This window comes from Argiope bruennichi, chromosome 7 (genome assembly GCF_947563725.1).
Source record: "Argiope bruennichi chromosome 7, qqArgBrue1.1, whole genome shotgun sequence".
In the NCBI taxonomy this organism is placed as follows: Eukaryota; Metazoa; Arthropoda; class Arachnida; order Araneae; family Araneidae; genus Argiope; species Argiope bruennichi.
The window spans coordinates 118644005-118659718 of NC_079157.1; positions in this window are offsets into that span (position 1 = coordinate 118644005).

Here is a 15714-nt window from a genome sequence, read left to right on the forward strand (position 1 = left end):
CAATTCAGGTTTTATTAATTAAGATAAGGGGGAATAAGGATAAGTTTTTATTAATAAAGATAATCTTTAAGTTTAGTTTAGAAGTGATGTTATATTCATCATGCAGATTTACTTGGTTTATTTATATTTTCTGAAAATTCATTGAAAAGTAAGTGTCACAATGATAAGGAGGCAGTGAGATCGCAATTCAGTTTTCATTAATAAGAAGTTCTATGAATATGGTATAATGAAGTTCGGACAAGGACAAGATGTCGAAGATTATTGTTAAATAAAATGGATGCATATCATAACTAAACTTCTTTCTTTTTTTTTCAAAATCACTGATTTATTTCGCAAAAATAATAATAATAATAATCGTTAAACATTTCCACCAACTAAATAAATGTATTTCTTCCTAATATTATAGTTCTTTTATTTGTAGAATCTCTAAAATTCTCCTCTACTCCCGAGAATAAAGTTGTTATTTTGAAAAATCTTTGAGGGCGTACTTTGAGCAAAATATGTATTCAAAACGTGTCATCGATCTGGCTATTAGTTGCACCTGTAGAACGGAACAAATTATTTTATGATCACTTTCTATACTTTCTTAAGTCAATACTTTCGTTATTTCCAGACTTATCAATAAAATGATTGAAATAAAGGGAATTTTAAATCTTTTGGTATGTTTGTTTGTCTTTAGTATGCTAAAACTTAGTCCATTAGTGCATTTTTTATTTCTTTCATTAAATCGATTCCTACTGAGGTTCATTTTAATGTTAGAAAGACACAATTTAATTACGATATTTTTATGAAGAGAAATTATTTATTTCTATATGGAAAAACTCGAATACAAATGAATGGAATTCACTTCCAAAATCAAACTAAAATGATATCAAAAATTCAAATAGCCAAACATCCACCGCAAAGGAGCATTATGAGTTTAGTTTTTTTTAGTTACATTAACGTCCCATTTAAAGCAACACTAGAACTATTTTGGGACGGGCCTCATAATTTTGAACCGCGGTCAGACGATGAGGTTGACACTTGAGCTGGCACTGTCCTCTCCACACCACCTAGACGTTTGAGCCTGACGGATTTAACGCGCAACAGAACTCCTTACTCGATGGTTCATCGATGGAATCGGGTCTCGAACCTGAAAAACTACGTCTCACGAGCCGAAACCTTACCACTAGACTATCACGGCCCTTGCCCAAGCGTCACAAAAATTCGAATAGAATTGATAGAAATATACAATTTTTTTCCTAAGTCCATTTACCAAATTTCCTCAATATAAATCAAAGCAGTTTGAAATATCTTGCTCATGGATAGACATTATTCCAAAAATGCGTTCTTTGGACGTTTACAACACTTTCTGTTTGTATAAAATATTTCTCGTGGTTATAAATATCAAGGGCATAGCTTGGCGTGTATATTTCATGCAAAAGAGAGTAAAAGTATAAATGAAATGTGAATTTTTCTTGTGTATAATACGAATTTTTTTTATCATCTAATAAAAAAATGAGTCGCAATTCTTTTTCATCGAGTTATACTAATAATTCATGTTATACGAGATATGGGAATCCACTGTAATGCCTTTTTTTAAAATTAGATTGATTTTGAAGCTACAAAAGATTTGTTTCGTGTACTTGGACAATAGTCAGATAACATGTAGACATTCTCTCTCCAAATTTTCACACCAAACAAACGACGGGACATTTGATTCTTGATATATTTAACGTGCATCAAACTTTTATACAAAGTACTACCTCTGTGATATTGGATTTCGGGCATATATGAGACTTCCCTTTTAGATCTAAATGGTTAATTAATTAAAATTAATTTTTAGAGATAATATCCCGAATATATTCTAAAAATTCTCGGAAATGGTTTTTATTCCATCATAAAAATAAAGAAATAGCAATTTCAGCGTTTTCTATCTGATTGATTCAAAACTTATTTTCAAGACTTGACAAGTTATATATTCTCATTTTATTAAATTATTAGCATAATAGTTTTTAACAGCCATATAAGACGATTTCAATAAACATTTTGGCATAAATTTCGCCTCCAAAAAGAAATAAAAGTTAATTGTGTCCATTTAAATAAGTACCCCGATAACTTTATTTTGCAGCTACAAATAACTAAATGCCAACTACCGACGGATCGCAATGATTGTCAGAGACTACTTTATTGCCTATTTAAGAAGATAAGGTTAAATCCCATTTGGGCAGTCGAAAGCGCCTCGTGGCGGGCGAATAAAATTTGGATGGAAGTCAATTGCTAGTAAGCTTAGAATATCGTCGCGATTAGAATATTTGCGGATGAAAACGTCTTCTTTAAGAAAATACTCTTTAGTAGAAAACACTAAGACGTTTGCAGTATTTCATCCTAAAATACATTCCATTTTCTGTAATAGTTGAGAAATGGTTTAACATTATTCGTTTGACAGTTTTTGGTTCTCTTATATCTGCATAATCATGCTTTATTAAATTAAAATTTTCGATTTTCAATAACCTATAGAAACTATCAAAAGTAAAAATAATGTTTGCTACAAAAATAAGACATTCAGAGTAAAAAAAAATATTTAGAAAATTAAAGGAAGATGTCTAGGATTTAGATATTAAAAAAATAAATTTTCATGTTTAGTTTTTGAAAAATTAATTTTAGAGACGTATAACAAATTTTCAAAATTTAAAATGGTTATTTAATGATTTAAATTGATTCTAAAATAATTATTTTCTTAGAAATATATAAATTTATAAATAATGAAAGAAAGAATTTAAAGTTTCGGTAAAATGCAGAAAAATTGCACGACTTGTTCCACAGGAAATGAAAAAGGATGAATATAGATAAAAATGCAGCTTGAATCGCTACCATTCATATATTATTCACAATATACAGACGTAGAAAAATTATTAAAAAATCTTTATTTTTAAACTTTCAAATTCATTCATTTAGCTTTGAACATACACTTAATTTTCGAAGTACTAGATTTGACATCATACGTTTTTTTTTCACATTTGAAGCGAACTCTATTATTTACAAGATTTTGGTATAGTATCTCATCAAAAACTTTTCCCTACTGAGCTTATAAGGTCTTCCTGTTACATTTTTAAAAAACTAAATATCGTTACAATTTATAAACAAAAGAGTCGCGAGTGTTCTATAGACGATTTTTTCCATATTTTTACATTATATCTTGCCGTCGACCTGGCCTAGGGGTAGTGCGTCTTCCCCGTGATCTAGGCGTCCCGGTTTCGAGTCCTGGTTCGGGCATGGTTCTCTTCCTTGTGTTCTCTCTGTGAGATGCGTGAATGAACCCCCCTGTAAAAAGGGGTTGTGCAAGCGAGTGAGTGTGATATCTTCATTTGAGCTAGAAGTTAAACTTCTGCCCTCGGGTGCTAAGGAGTCTTTACCCTCAAAAGCTACTGCGCAAAATTTGGCTTAAATAGTCACACGACAAAAAAAAAAAAAAAAAAAAAAAAAGATTTCTTGTTATGTTAGATCAAAGAAAAAGCCTGAGCCAAATTTTTTCTAGTGGCATCTAAAAAATCGTTAAAAGATCCTAAATACCCAATTCTATATCTGCATAAAGCAATTGATTTAGAATTTCTAACGTCGAGGATTATATAAATAAATGCGATAATTAAAAATAAAAATAATAATTTCTTTCGTCATAACTGGCAACATGCGTATTAAAAACGTCATTTAAAACATGGGGCTTTTTTGTCGAACTTCAAATAATACCCGATTTACAATCGGCCAGTTATAAGACGGTCAGCAAGCAACGCATGCGCAGAAAGAGACTGATTTATGTTTGCCATAATTTCGTAAAATAGATCCAGGCATTCCATGCTTGGTTATAAATTGTCGTTTTGACGTCGCTGAATTTTTATTTTTCACTGTGTATCGTATTAAAATGATCGATATTTACACAAAGAAACATGGAAAAATAATAAAAAAGGGCAACGTACCTAAATTTGGAAAAATATAGAAAAGAAATTACAAATAAAATGAAACACATACACACGCACACACACATACACACAATCTCGCATCAGAAAAAGCAAAGAGCAAAATATGTCGGAATTTATTTATGATAAGTGATCAATTTTTTTCATGTGAAAAAAATCGTCAAATTCTGCAAATGCATGCTCAGTAAGAAAAAAATATAGCGGCATGCTGTTGTCCCGTCGGGGCAATTACTTGCCATCGACCGAACAGCGTTTTTCAGTATTTCTACGCATGCGCTGCCTACTGGCCATCTTAAAACTGGCCGAGTGAAAACCTGGTATAATAGTGAAGAGAATTAAAAACATCAATGTGGAAATCAATCAAAAGCATCAATGACAAAGTGACAATGTCAAAAAAAAAATGAGTGAATATGTTCTTTTTGTTTCATTTGCAGTAGAATAAATTGTGTATATTAATATATGTTCAGTATATATTGAATACTGACGGTACTTTGATAAACTGGATTTTTTCTGCGATAAAGAGGACGCTTCCCAACAACTAGTGAACATTAAATCATTTTTTTTTTTTACTTTGTCCCTTTGAGGAATTTACCAACGATATATTTAAAAAGCTAATTATTTAACGATATATTTGGAAAGTTGCTTCATTCATTTCCGATTTTTTATTTTCATTTTTGACACACATTTACAATTTTGGTAAAAGGTCCACATGCATAATTTCCTGTATATAATACCTTTCGACTAGTAGTTACTGTAGTTTGACTGTCCATGACGTATACATGGACAATCAAAGAGAAAGACAACCGTCTCAAAATGATTAAAATTCCAGGGGAGCCTAAAAAAACCGAAATTCAGATGAATTATAAGTAGAATTTTTTTTGATGGCTCTAATTTTGATGGAATTCTATTAGCATATAATTGCTATTTAATAAGAAAGAAAGAGGATTGAATATGTAAATAATTAACTAAATGCAGTATGCAATGAACATAAAATTTGGAAATAAGAATAATAAATCAAACACAAATTCTATTTTATTTATAGCGAATAAACATGCGTCAACAATTTTATATCATTTGAAAATAGTATAAAGATACCAAATGAAATCTTTTGAAAATATAACAGTTACAAAGTTTTCCAATTACTTCTAAAATGTGAAAATTGAGAAATAAATGAAAAGTAATCGCCAGTTTCAGTAAGAATAAAAATGTTTTCAGAAAATAATTCTGCTTGATGAAAAACAAAGAGTCAAATTTCTTTTTGGGAAATCATAACAAAATATTTTACGAGAAAGCATTTAAAATGTTTTAAAAATATTCTAAGATGAAGTTATAAAAATAGATAAAGATAGATAAATCTTTCGCAGAAATATTTCCTCGTACGGCATTTCATCCTTTAGGGAATGAAAAGTACGAAGAAATGATTGAGAAAATAAAAATAAATGATGGATCTGCAAATCGATTCTGATTGTGCGCTTTAAACCATCAAATCGATTTTAGAATCAACTGAAATTTTTTGAGTACAAATTGCTTTCCTTTAAATATCGAGAAACTAGTTTCAAATTAATGCTTACCAAGAAAAAAAATTTCGTGTTCTTCTAATACTTTTTATTATGGAAAGCTGGTGCGTTTAATAAAATATTTGTTTCGTGTTTATGGATTTCATTTTCTGATTAATTTTGACTCATTTTTTGACAATTTTAATTACGATTCTAGAAATATAAAATAAAATAGGCTTATTTCAGGTAAAAATCTGAAAAAAAAGGTAAAAAGAAAAAAAATGAAACAAGTTTTCATTATACTAATAATGAGATATTTTCTAGAATAGTGAAAAAATTATTATTGGTAAAAATAGCAAAAATAAGCTAACATGACTGTCAAAGCGTTTCTAAAATTTAAATGTTTAGTAAAAATCTATCACAGTTTCAAATTACTTAAAATATTAATATGATACTAAGCAAACACATGCATATCTTCAAAGAATTTCTATAGAAAAGCAAATTGTGTCATTTTTGGAAAATGTTTTGAAAAAATTATTTTTATTTCTCTCGGCTTGTTAAGAGTAATTCGAAATTTTTTCTTTATACATTTAGATTCACTTTAAAAAAAATGCATAAGCTGGTTCTTTTATACTAAGAAATTGCAGAATACAATCTTTAAATATACTGTGATTACATCTCATAAAAAAGTGTAATTTGAGCAGCAAGATATTTTGATGTAGATATTAAGTTTTTTTCATAACCTTTCAAGCATTAAATATGCATATTGAAAAGGTGATAGCCACGAAAAGCTGCTAACAGAAAGAGAAAAATACACTTAAATTTTTTAAAAATAAAATATCTACTGTTAAATATTTTTTATATTTTATTAATAAATACTTCTGAAGAATTTTCAAACCCAGAAACCGTTTTTGAGCGATAATAAATTATATCACCAACATTTAGTAAAATGTGGGCAAATCCAAAATAAAAGGAAAAAAAAAACGTCTATCGCGTTTTTTTAAATTTAAAAACTAACTCCAATATAAGAAGCCAAAGCTAATCTAAGAAATTCATATTATTCAATATATATCGATACATTACGGTATATATCGATATATTCAGTACAATATCGATATATATTGTATATTAATGAAATATCAATGAGCATGATTTTGCTTGTTATTGACATGATGTATCAAAATAACAAGAAGATTGATTTTTATTTTTCTTGAGACTTGTCATTCTCTAGTCGTACACTGACGATTTAATCATAGAGAATGTCTATACATTTTCTGGACAATCAATTCATTTCATGATGTTGGACAATCATGTTGTCATAATATAATTCGTGACATTAAAATTAATGATAACATTAAGATTAAAATTATAAAGAGAAGAATTTCGAATTTCGTCTATAATTGGGCCATAATTACCCAGAGGAATACATAAACTAATCCTGGATTACAAATCTATAAAAAGTGGTACGTACATAACATTATGATTGGAATTTTAATACTTATTTAATTACGTATTTTGAAGACAATGATAAGTTAAGATCAATATTTAAAATTTTATTTTATATTATTATTTGTTACATATAACCGGAATTAAAAGACTGATTTACTAAACACCTTAACTGTTTTATTTTCTTTACTATCTAATAAGATGACACCTTCTATTTTCTTATTTTCTATTATTTATTTTATTATTTTAATTCAAATAAAAATCCATTGAATACTTGACTTATCTATGTATTCGAAGTAATTTTAATATTGAATTATAATTATTACGAATGGTTTAATTTTTTCTTACAACTACCGAAATTCGATAATCGATGCACTTATGGCACTCGGGAAAAACAGTTAAGCGGTTAATAATCGCAACTTTGACCGGAAAGAAATTGTCTCTTCACGGTTGGCAGTGCTAAAATATTTTCTTTAGAAATTTTTCAATGAATTTTTATGATCCTCTTGTTATAAGCATATATTAGTTTACACAGAAGAAATCCAAATAATGTTATCAAAATGGTAAAATTATTTCTAATAAATTGATTATAAGAAAACTAGTCGCGTTCACCCCCAAATTTTTTTTTTAAAGTTGATAAATGATTAAAATGGAATGAATGCTTAAAAAAAAAACTTCTTCACTTTGTCATTTGATACGACTGAAAGAAATGAATTAATTTGTAATTAAAAAGTAAATGTAACTGAAAATTTAAAAGTGTATGCATTACGAAATAAAAGAGCAAGGAAAATCCTACTAAAGAGTTAATAATTGGTAAAAATATGTGATTGAATCTTTTGATGGTCGAGTTTGAATTCGATCATAACATTTAAAAGCATCGCCAAGAGTACCGAATCAAAATAAATCTAAAAATATTATTAAAATTAAAAGAAAAATTGTACGTGAATGAGATTTATATGATTAAAATAGTAATTTTTTTAGTCTTGTGGTAATACAAAGACTGTTTTTTAGAAAGTAATTGTTTTGGAAGACATGAATATTAATTTCCCTAAGCGAGTCATAACGATAATTTAGCTGACGACAATAACACCTATTTTTGTGCTCGATTAAATTTTCTGTTTGGAGCCTATTTCTTGATTTCTTTCATATCTTCTTTCCTCTGACTGAAGGCAATTTTCAGTGACATGACAAACCATCTCTAGAATATTTCTAATAATATTTTGCAGCTCCATTAATTCACTAAACGATGCATTGGATTCCATGCAGCTATAAAAATGTTCGATGAAGCAGTCCGAAATTCGTATGAAGGTTTTGTTTACATCTGACTGTTGCCATTCGACAGTAAATAATAAACGTTATTTCTATGCCACATACGTTAGATTTTATATATAAAGATAATTTCAATTCTTTAAATTATGGAAATATATATATGAAAAAATTAGTTAGTGTTATGTTTAACTCTTTTATCTAAAAGAATAATAAATAATGATGAATATAACTCGATTAAATTAAAACTCGATATCATTCATAAGTAACTCTTTTAGTTGCATGAAAGGTCAAAAATAAAATATAAAATAAAAATCGTAGAACGCTTTTTAATAAAATTTCAACGTCACAGCTTTAAAATATTTAAGTATAAAATGTTAATAAATTATATATTTTTTACATTAATAGTTTTAATATTTAAAAAAGCTTATACTTAAGCTAACTTGCTACAAATATCTAAGAATCCGTTTAGCAACTGTTGCTAAATAATGCCATCAAAAAAATTCGTAATTTTGTAATCCATAAGGTTTAATGTGTAGTTCGAATCAATCTTTTCACAGGTTAAATTATATGTAAAAAATGTTCTTACTAAAAAAATGTTCATGTTATTACTCTATTCCAATCAAGTGATCATAAGAAGAGTAGTCTTAAGAATAACATGAAATGTTTTGCTTTGATTTCTTACAGCTATTATTTTTATACGAAGAATAGCTATAATTAAATTTTTATCCCTCTTCAGAGATCTTCAGAAAAAAATCAGAGATAATAAAACCCCCAGATCCCTGCGGTATATTTTTCGGATCACAAAGAAAAGAAAGAAAAAGCTTAAAAAGAAAAGAAATATTTGGCGCTATTGATCATCGTTTATCTTAAAATTCTTTATCTTTACATTATATGTATTGATTAATCTCAGAATCGGATATCTTTATCTTTAACTTATATGTATTAATTAATCTCAGAATTGAATGCCCTTATCTGTACATAATATATATCGATTCGTCTCAGAATTTAATGCCTTTATTTTTATATTATATGTATTAATTAATCTCAGAAATGAATGCCTTTATATTTACATTATATGTATTGATTGATCTCAGAAATGGATGTATTTACCTTTACCTTATATGTATTAATTAATTTCGGAATTGGGCGTCTTTATCTTTATATTATATGTATTAATTAATCTCAGAACTAAATGTCTTTATCTTTACCGTATATATATTAATTAATCTCATAATTGGATATTTCGATAGTTGAATGTATGTCTCATATTCCTACTTTACAGATAGCGGATGGCTAACACGCAGCATAACAAGCTTGACTTATGATATGATGAAGACGTATTGCAGTTGTTCATATTTTTCTCCTTATCATTCATTGATGGAACTTTGATTTTGGAAGTTCCTGTAATGCATGTAACTGTAGTGTAGCATTCTAATATCACTTTTTATTTGTATAGCTTTGTACTATAAAAATTTAAGATTCAAAACGAAAATTTCTTTTTGACGGTATTTCAAAGTTTTTATCAAAGGAAATCAATTGAAAATGGTGATTTTCACAACTTACTTGGATAATTTTTGATTTTACGTCTGATTTTTGATATTAAAATATTTGATAATCTTAAAATTAAATTATATTTGTGATTAATGTGTTATAATTTTGCTTAAATCAGTATAAATATTTTCTAATAAATATGGATGTTTTTCAGACTTAATGCTTAACTATTCTTAAAATGGATTTTGTGAATTGTTAAACGTTAAGAATTGTTTTAGAATTTTATTCGAAATTATAAAATTAATTTTTTTTTCTACAACGGACAAACAAGTGAAAGTCAATTCATCTCCTCCCCTCCCCCCGAAAAAAAAGCCAAAATTCATATATTAAATTCTTTTATGATATTACGATTTCTTCGTATGTGTGAACTTAACAATATTAATCAACTATTTATTCTAATTCCTAATTATTTAAAGGCTAGATGCACATAAAATTAATTTTAATAAAAATAATATTTTTTTTTAACTCAGTGACTTTTAGTTAAATGAAATGTGAAGAAAGTCAACGTAATCTTATATTCCCAAGATCTACACTGTAACCTTTTGCACACTGGAGTCTAAAATATAATTAATGACTTCTCCTATAGCAATTTCATTTTTTCCAGAGTTACCTCAGATTATATATCATGAGAGAAACTTGAACCATGGTTGCAAAACAGACATGTTCGTTAATTTTAGTTATGAAAAATTATTTTCTTTAAGGTTAAATGTAACAGCATAGAGCTATTTTATTTTTTCTAAAAAAAAATTAGGTGTTTCAGAGGGCAGCAAAAAATTTTTAATAATAAAAACTGATAAAAGTTTTTATAAATTTAAATTGCACATTTTATAAAGATTTTAACAATATACGGATTATTAATGTTAAAAAAAATGTAAGTTTGTAATAACTATGCCCTGAATTTTTAATGTATTCTAAAATCCATATTTTGTCAGAACATATTCATGAATTTTCCAAAGATTCGACAAGAACAGCAAGAAATCTATGCCTACATCAGACTTTCCATTGCTAATATTATTTATTTATTATTATTAAAATAAATTGCAAAGAATAATTTATTTAAAATTATTGTCTCTGCAATTGTGGAAATCAAAATGATAATATTGAAATCGTCGCTTTCACTATAAATATGAATTAGCAGGTATAAATATCGAATAAGACGATAAAGTATATCGAATAAAGGCGTTACCCACCCCCCCTGCTAAAAAATTGTGGACGGACCTTGGACAAGCTAGAGAACTCTTTGCATGGCTATATAATAGTACGGCGTATATTAGCTTATAATAGTTACGCAATATTAACCTTTGACGTGAATTAAGCATTTTTAATGAATCTTGAAGAGATTGTTGACGACCCATGGAGAGTTTTTTGATGATTAATTGCTGACATTCGGTTAATAGTATTCGAACATCAAATTTTAATTCGAGGAAAGTTCTAACTATGATAAACTTATTTTGAATTCTATCAAAATATTAAAAATATACATATCGTGCTTTACATAAATACTGCAAAAGTGAAATTTCAAAAATATTTTGAAAAAAATTTACATACCTAATAAAAGAGAATTTTATCAAATATTTTCTATTGTTTTACGTTGTTAGTAAAATATAAAAATATTTTCTTTATTTACCAAAAAAAGCTTTTTGTTAGGATGAAATAACATGTTTGAAATATTTTAGTCTTTAAATTGAATTAGTTTTAAAATCCATTTGGCTATTAACTACATATATCTTTCTCATGTAGTTTCAGTTTATTGATAATATGGTTAGCTTTTTTATACCTTTAGAAAACGGATTTTACTTATCATTCATGAATATAATTTTCTTATTTTTCTATGAAGATGAGTTATTGGAACAAATTGATTAAAGAATTTGTATTTAATACAATTTTAAACCAGAAAAAAAGAAATTATAATTAAAAATCAACATCTTCAATCTGTAAATATTTAATTAAAAATTTTAACTTAAATAAAGTTTTATTAAATTTCTATTAAAGTCATAAAATTTCCTATAATTGTTTATATTTCCAATGAAACAATTTTTTTTATATATTACACTTTTCTTGAAAGAATGAAAAATACATTCTTGCAATGTAATTTTAAATATTTTAACAACTAAAATCTGTTGGTAAAAATTCACTGAAACATGGTGATGCATCCGATTAACTAACTCATTAAAAGCATTGACTTAACTTCTATCTTAATAATAAAACGACGAAAAGAGCGTTGATCTTCAAATTTCATGTAGCCAAACGAAAATTAGCCTGTTTTTCCCTTTTTCCGAGCTGGCGCTTTTGAAGCTCGTTGTTATGTTTAATTTTCCATAATCAAGAAATAACAGAGTAATTAAAAGGAGCATACCCTATCTTTGTTTACTTTTCTCTGCCCTACCCCCTTTCCACGTAACGCTCCCTGGCGGCAGGAGTCAGCAACATGTGGTTCTTCTGAGAAATATTTTCTGTGGACAGGATCGTTTGGCAGAAGCTTGCTTTCCCGCCGAAACAGCTCTTCTCGGTTTCGGCCAGATGTTCTGAATCTTTTACAAAAGTCTCTGGACGATGGAGATCACTTGAAGAACCCTTTTTAGTGGATTAAAGTTTGGTCACTTTTTTCGGATATTGGTAAGATCAATTTATATGTTTCATTTTGAAATTATTTTCACGAAATTTATTCTAAGAAGAATAGAACTTTTCTTAGAGTATTGAATAGAATGTAACTTGACAGTACGTATTCTATTAGGAATGAAAAATATAAACAAACAAAATAATATATTTTTTCTTTAACTAAATTTATTATTAACTAATTAAGTTTATTTTTACCTATACTTTTAAGTTTATTTTCCAAATGGTTTCAAATAAATTTATGGAAATAATACTTAATTAGGCAAATGTAGGAATTTTGACGGCAACGATTTCATTTATTATTTTTATTGGTAAGATCAATTTATGCGTTTCATTATGAAATTCTTTTCGTGAAATTTTTCCTAAGAAGAATAGAACTTTTCTTAGAGTATTTAATAGAATGGAACTTGACAGTACGTGTTCTGTTAGGAATGAAATGAGTGAAAGAATATAAACAAACAAATTAATATTTTTTTATTTAACTAAATTATTATTAACTAATTAAAACTATTTTCACTTTGTTCCAATGCTTTAAATAGTTTTATGAAAATAATTCTAAACTAAGCAAATGTAGGATTTTTTGACGAACGATTTCATTGATTGTATTTATGATATTTCCACAAATCACAAAATTTTTCTTCAAGTCAGTAATACTTTTTTGCTTATTAATAAGTAAAAATGTGATAAAAATAGTAAATTATACTAAATACTCAAAAAATAAGTGTACTAATTTTACTTACAGTTTTATGATTTTATTTTCGACATCAAAGATTACATTAATCATTTTATTATGGTCTTAATTTTTAGTGCGAATTCCAGTTTGAAATATATTTATTAAGTAAGAACTACGTTTCTAACTATAAAAATAAATGGTGAGAAAAAAAATGAAGGAATAATTATTTAAATTTTTTGGAAGATTACATAAATTGTGACGTAGATATCCAACATAAGAATCTAGAAAACGATTTCTTTATAGAAAGAAAAATATTTATGATCGGAAATTCTTTGCGTATTCATATTTATTAACAAACTTATTTATAATAAATTTGCTAATAATTTAATAATTTGATTAAAATTTTTAAACTGTTAAAAATAAGTTTAGCCTATGCATCTGTAAATCAACATTAGGTACAATATCTAACAATTATTTCCGTTAATTTCTATTCAATGATCAATACGAAATTTTTCTTTTGCTTGTTTTAAAAAACTTCAATTTTCAATTGTAATTAAGTAAATTATACTAACTCAATGATGCCATCAGAAATCTTGAATTACAATATGTTGTTTTAAATGTAAAATATCTTACATATTAACAAATAATTATTAATGAAAATTACGACAATGGTTATTTAAATTGCATGCATTATTAATATGCAGTATAAAACTGAACTTTAAACAATAAGTTTTAGAAATGTATTAATATGTATGTGAAATATTCTTCAAGCATAAATGAACGCAGTTATAGAGAAATAGAACATTTATATTTTGTACCTAAAATGGCTAATGTAAGAAATGTTTTAAAAATTTATTTCATTTATTTTAATTGCAAATGAATATAGTGGAGCATCATACTTTATTTATTCTAGAATTACTATCAAAATTGTTTAATATTATTTTTATTGTTTAGTGTAGCAAGTTAAAAATTACTGAACATTTATAATATGACATGAACTTATATAAATAATATGATGCTTTTTTATTAAAATATCGAATACGAAACAAGAAAAATAGAATTCGATTATTTTGCTGAAATATTCATTTTTTTTTACTTTATATTTATTTTAAAGAGTTTAGTTTATGAAATTAAGTATTTGAAGAATGTGTTTTTGTTTTTACAAATTATAGCATACTGAATTTAAAAATTGCTAAAATGGTTAGAAACATCAATTTAGAAATGAATTTAAAATTTATTCGAAAATTATATAGAGTACAGAACTTTAAAGAAATATAATTCCTTTTATCAATATATATACATATATGATATTTAAATGTGATTTTTATTTTTTATATTTAATTTGGATTATAAATGGTATTACTAGAATATGATTTCAATAGTCATTTCTGATTTTTCAATTTTTGATTTTTATGAAATTAAAATTACTTTGGTTTTCTTTGGTTGTCAAGAAGTTAGTTAGTTTGGTAATCAAGAAATCAAGGATAACTACTGAATGAATTATGCCAAAAATAGTTTTAAAGTTAAAAGCCATATATCCATATACTTGTGTATTTTTGTTTTAAAATATTCTATCATTGTTTTTCTGTAATTCGTTCTCCAGTTCCTTCATATGTTTAAGTCCTGAAATTATGAGACCTTCTTCGTTTTTGTTTAATATTTTTATTGCATAATTTATTCGCAATTTTGATTTTAAATTTTGAGGTCTACACCTTCTTAATTAAAGAATATCCTCATTCCTTTAATTAGCTGATACCATGTATAGTCACTGAAAAAAAAAGGAAAAAGAAGCCATTCAGATTTATTTTGCAATTGTTCATTCTATGTGAAAACTAAAAGTGCCTTCTAAAGTAAGTAATGAATACTAAAAGATGCCATGCCTAAATTTTCGTAGGGGGTAATCTACATATGTAAAACTGTACAAACTTTGATTTTCCTGTAGAAACATCTTTTTTGATATCATGCATAGATTTCCCATAAAAAATTTTCTCCGAGTACAGCTTTTGATTATTGGACGTTTTCTGCTAAGGGGTTGTTTCCATATTTAAATGTGTAAAATTTAGATATTTTCTGGATGCCGGATTACTTTTTTTGCCATACTTTTAAAGCATCTTTAAAGATTCAAATCACATTGTAAAACTGTTTGCTGTTTCCTTCTGACAAAATATTTATAGCAAAAATTTTAGAAGAATCTTAGACTTTTTTCAGGAAAGAAATATTCAAGATGATTGAAAACTTTGTTTAAATTGCATCGGAGCATGCTTCTTCATAACTCTTAAAACACCAAAATGGAAAGTTTTGTAATATGAATAAAACAAATAAAATAAAATTTAATTTTTAGTATTTAATTATAATTACAATATGATTATTTAATTATGATTATAATTAAAATTTAATTATAATAACAATTCAATTTAAAATAATTATGATTACGACATATTAATCTTATAAAATTTGAGACTTATGTAAGAAATATTGTGCAGTTAAACAAACATTAGTAAATTTAAACAAAAAAAATGACTTCTTTCTTGTTAGAAAATGTGGAGTTTGTTATCCATAAATTATTAAGAGAAATAATCTGTCAGAATATCTGCAAAATTTAACAGTCAAATACTGTAAAATAAAATTCCCAATTTTCTGAAATTTCTTATGTATGTAATATTCTATAAGCTACATTATATGAGCTGATAAGTAAAAATTCTTGCATATT